This window comes from Mus pahari, chromosome 3 (assembly GCF_900095145.1).
Source record: "Mus pahari chromosome 3, PAHARI_EIJ_v1.1, whole genome shotgun sequence".
NCBI lineage: Eukaryota > Metazoa > Chordata > Mammalia > Rodentia > Muridae > Mus > Mus pahari.
Genome location: NC_034592.1, coordinates 78,107,013 through 78,112,705, shown reverse-complemented (window position 1 = coordinate 78,112,705; position 5,693 = coordinate 78,107,013).

The window sequence follows — 5,693 nt, the reverse complement described above, 5'->3', positions numbered from 1 at the left end:
TTTTTTTTTTTAGGTTTTTTCGAGACAGGGTTTCTCTGTGTAGCCCTGGCTGTCCTGGAACTCACTCTGTAGAGCAGGCTGGCCTCGAACTCAGAAATCCGCCTGCCTCTGCCTCCCGAGTGCTGGGAGTGCCCAACTAGCATTAGACATCTTTCATTCAGCCAAGAAGCACCATCACCTCGACACTGGCCACCAAGTAACTGTTGTATGATACTATTTCTGGGGAAGTGTGAGCAAAAGTCTTCTCGATCCAGTTATAGAACCAATAACAGACCAAAGTAAGGGTACTATCAAAGTCCAACTTGGTGAGCCAATGGGCTTATTGGGGTTACTTGGAGAAATATGGGTAAGAGCTATTTTTACAATAACACCAATGACTCAAAGGCTGCTATATTACCAAAAGCCCATTCCAAGGTGAGTAGTCTCATGAAAACTGGAACCCTGGCCAACTCTTGGTAGCTTGCATCAACTCAACAGGTAGGAGAGCCTGCTCTTACTAATAATATAACGAGAATAATATAACGAGAGGGGGGGGCCTTAGAACTCTGATTAAATTTCAGGGACTTCCTGAGACTTATGAGTTGTTTATTTCCAGAGTCTTAAGAAGCCTCTCTTTAGAACCTCTCAAGTCCTAATGAGCCTCTATCCAGGATGGATTGTTTCAATTCAGGGGAAATTGCTACACAGAACTCTACCCCTTCCTCCAGTTCTTTCTGCACTCCTTCCATTGCATTCTCTGAGCTTTTAAGTGGTGACTTAGCCTTGGGCTAATCTGCTACAACAACCTCTTGTTCTCAGGCCCTGGTGGTTATGAGTCTTTGCAGCCTACCATCACTTGTAAAGGAAACAACCTTTTATGACCAATTATAGTTGGCAATGGTGCTGTATGGCTGGGTCTGAGCACAAATGCTTAGAGAGAAGTTTAACATAGCCATATCACATCCATGTAACAAAAAACAACAGCAGTTGTTTCCCTATAGGGACTTCCGTAGCCACGGGGTTTTGTTTGTTTGTTTGTTTGTTTGTTTGTTTGTTTGTTTGTTTTGAGACAGAGTTTCTCTGTATAGCCCTGGCTGTCCTGGAACTCTCTCTGTAAACCAGGTTGGCCCCGAACTCAGAGGTCTGTCTGTCTCTGCCTCCCGAGTGCTGGGATTAAAGATGTGTACCACTATCACCAGCTCAGTCACATGTTTTTACCCTAGATTGCAGAATCAGACATGAATTCCTTCTTGTAGGGTGGGTCTTAAATCCAGTCAGAAAGTTGTCAGTTGAACCCTAAACAGTGCATGCCACTATTGTTCCTATAGTCACATCTTTCGTAACATTATGATAGTGTAGCTGCAGGGTCCACAGCCAAGTAAGACTGCCTGCCCCCTAGCAGGCTATAGTGTACCTTCCAGCATTATAAAAATAAGCCAGAAAGGAGTGAATATTCAGTTCAGTCCCAGCCTTATTTCTCTGTGTCTTATAGTCATGCATTGTCTTTATCCATAGGGTCATATTATCCAGTTCTGGTGTGCAGCTAACAACAGTAACAGTGATATCACTATTTTGGGGCCTCTAGGGCCTCCTTGGACAATGATTTCCCACACTGAGCTTTTTACTCAGCAACCCTTCGACTTCTGTGAGTGTTCCTTCCCATCAGATGACGTGTCTGTGTCTTTGTTAAAATCAACAATTGCCTCTACGGCTCTTTTACAAATCTATGAGACACTTGAGGTTTGGCATTAGCAACATAGACTTTTTACAGAGAGTTGCAGGATCTCCAAAAGCCCACCACCATCTATCCTAGGGGAAAAAAATCTAGTTGGCTTTGGTCAGCTAAACCAAACTTATGGGATGATTAAAAAATAAAAGTTAGCAAGGCCCAATATAGTCTAAGAAGATTTCATGACTTTTTATTAGTTCTTTAGTAAAAAAAAGAATTGGGTACAGTGACATTGCCCCATTTAGCCTTCCATGATTTATAAATATTCCCTTTGATCCATCTGCTTCCTCATCCTGGCATGGTGCTACTGTCATGATGACTCTGTGCATCTCTCAATCCCTAGCAGGGATAAGGCGGACCCCGTCCATTGAGGAGACAAACAGAGGAAGATGGCTGCCCTTGGATTTCCTTCCAAATCATTCCAGTCATAGATAAATTCAGCTTTGTTGCCTATCCTGTTGAACATCTAATGACCATGTATCTACCACTACATTAAAGAGGCATACCATTCCATTCCCCATGGGGGAAGGGTCCCCATATTGAGGACTTCCCTCACAGGCATTCTACCTTCACATTCATGGCCTCAGTTGTATGTCTCAGTATCTGCTGCAGGAACCACGACGAAGTCACCAGCTCTCCAGCTAATCTTTGGTTTTGTCAGCCTTTGCAAGGATACCAATTGTGTTGTTTGATACTATTTTGGGGGAAAGGCAAATGAACATTTTCTCATCCTAGAGTGGGAATTTATAAAGGTAAAAGGGGAAACCCCATGTTAGGATGAGGTGTTTATTTTTTTTTTTATTTTATTTTATGTATATGAGTACACTGTAGCTGTCTTCAGACACACATGTAGAGGGCATTGGATCCTATTGCAGATGGTTGTGAGCCACCATGTGGTTGCTAGGAATTGAACTCAGGACCTCTGGAAGAGCAGTCAGTGCTCTTAACTGCTGAACTATCTCTCCAGCCTGAGGTGTTTAATTTTAATTGGGCATGTTAATTAGGTGAGCCAACAAGGGTTTTTGATTGCTGGACTTCAGTACTTTGATAGTTAGACATTGTAGTTGGCCTCAGGAAGGATAAGTGGCCAAATAATGGAATCGACCTTGGTGGCTAACTTAAGGAATGTAATCTAAAGATTTTTAGCAAGGCAGGAGGAATGGGGAGAGGGCAAGGCCTGCCAGGCCATGTTTGCCACACCCTGGCTAGCTAGAGTTGCTTCAACTGGGGTTCTTTTCTCAGCTCACATCTGTTTATCTCACCTGAGCCACCAAGCAAGAGGGGCTGAAGAGAAATTGGATTTGTTACTTTGGGCTGGAAAAGCAGGTTCTCCTTGTTTGTCCCTGGATGGCATCCAGGTTTCTGAAGTAGGGCTTTTGCCACCCACATTTGCCAACAAGCTGTCTCAAAATCTCTGGGAAAAGCATCAGGAAATTAGAGATATCTCTGACGAATGACAATGCCCAGCCAAAGACCATACTTCTTGGGAGCTAAGCTTTCATCACAGTGGTCACCACTAGACTAGTTGCCATGACAACATCTGTTTCCAGTAGAGGAATTTTATTCCAGCAACATGGGTGCTCTGGCAAGGAATCACATCCAAAGACCTTCTAGGTCTATGTGATCTGACTGGAATGCAGACAGGCTCTGGATCACAGTATGATCTAGCTGCAGTACAGACACACCTTTAGTACACACATTTGATCCCTAACAGTAAAGGTAATGTTGGTTTGTAGGAAAGCAGCCATGTTTGAAAGTGACTTCTAATTGAGAGTCAGACAAAGTGACAAATCAGAGAAAGATCTGACAGAATGAATCAGAGATAGGATACACCCAACTCTCATGAGGACAGACAGGAAAGTGAAGCTACTTAAAAGCAGGGCAATTGGGAATGGAGGGCAGTCTAGTTGAGTTTTGCTCAAGTCTGTTCAGTTCATGCAGTCTGTTCAGTTAGTGCAGTTCAGTTCATGGAGTTTAGAGGCAGGTTTTCCAAGCAGAACAATTCAGTGAGAAGCTGAGAGAAGCCAGTTTGAATCAGTCAGCTTGGAGAGGAGTTTTGAGCCAGAACATCTGAGTTGAACCAGCAAACCAGAGCTCAGAAAGAACTAGAAAGGGTGAACTTATTCAACAGTAAGCCTCCTAGATGACAATTACATCTTGTGAATATAAGTTATTTATACAGTTCCCCAGTACCAGGAACCATTGGTGCTGACTCATCTGAAAGGGGAGTTCAGGGGCGGGGGTGGGGAGGAACATTCTTCAGCACTAAGTTAGCACCCAACCTCTCCATTTCTTTATATTCCCGGCAGATGTCTGCTCTGGAGGGAGATGGATGTGCTCCAAATGGGATCTCCTAAATGGTGGCATCCAACTAGCGCTAAAATATAAGAACTCTTGGGTGCAAAAGTACCAGTGTCCAGCAGCAGTCAGACACGGATGAGACCCAGTTCTCTCAGAGCCTCAGATGCCAGGCTCAGGGGAGTACCAGTAGCCTTCAGAGGAACTGTAGCAGATGCCAAAGCCTTATCCAGTGCTGGGCAGAGAGAGCAGGTTTCCTTTTATTTCTACAGGAGACAGTAAACTAAAGATCTGTGAGAACAAAATTGTTACCAGGCTGTGCTGGCTAGTTTTATGCCAACGTGGCACAGCTAAAAGTCATCTGAAAGGAAGAAATCTCAACTGAGAACAACTCCATGAGATCAGTCTGCAAGGCAAGTCTGTGGGGCATTTTCTCTATTAGTGATTGATGGGAGATGGCCAGGCCATCGTGTGAGGTGCCACCCCTGACTCTAGTCCTGCTTTCTATGAGAAAGCAGGGTGAGCAAGCCATGGGAACCAAGTCAGTAAGTAGTACCCTCCATGACCTTCCCATCAGCTCCTGCCTCCAGGTTCCTGCCCTGTTTGAGTTCCTGCCTTGGCTTCCCTCAGTGGACTGTGATGTGGGATATGTAAGCCAAACAAACCCTTTTCTCCCTAAGTTGCCTTTGGTCATGTTGTTTCATCATAGTAATGGCCCTAACTAAGACACAGAACTACAAAATGTTAAAGCTGGAAGGGGCTTGCAGGTCGTTTAGTCCAAAATAACTGTATAGATATGGGCGCTTAGGTGCAGAGGCAGTTACTTAGCTTCGGCATCTAGTAGTGGCCAGGGACAGTACCCGTAGTGTTACATGGTCGTAGTTCTGACTCAGCTCCAGGCTGAGGTGAGCATGATTTGTTGTTAAGGTCACTTCACTGGAAAGCCCTTTATTCAGTAACCCCCACCGTTTCTCTTTTATAGATAGCCATAAACAAACATTAGTTTGGGGCTCAAGTGAGCTGTCTTCAGTTACCTGTGAATTATAGTGAATATTATTTGGCTGTGTAGAATAAAGCCCACTTAGCCCATTTTATTACAGAAACACAAATCCCCCAGCTGCCATTGAGATGTAATAATGGGAATAGGAAGTATAAAAGTGAGGACTCAATGTGAAAATATCACATGTGAAAATATCATATGTGAAAATATCACATGACTGTTTGAAAGGTTCTCTTTCCTGGTTAAGAACCTTCCAATTTGAGCGGTCATGATGATACATCTCTTTAATCACTCAGGGAGAAGTGGGCAAATATTTGTGATTTTAAGGCCAGTCTGGTCTATACAGAGAGTTCCAGGACAGCCAGGAATATATAGAAAGACCCTGTCTCAGAAATAAGATAAAATGAACCCTTCAAATAAAAATCAAATATTTTTTTCTTACTCTCAAGACACCTCCTTTAGAGGCCAGAGCTGAGATGGGTCACCCCATGGCTTAGGGTAGCAGGATTACAGGAGGCCATTGCCTCCTTCTGTCCTCTGTTTCTTCGATCCACTGATAGGGTGCTGGGGGGATTCTTGAAGAGTCTCAAGAGCCCACTTGATATTCCTTACCAGGAATGAAGTCAAAGCTCCAACACACACACACACACACACACACACACACACACACACACTCCCACATCCCCC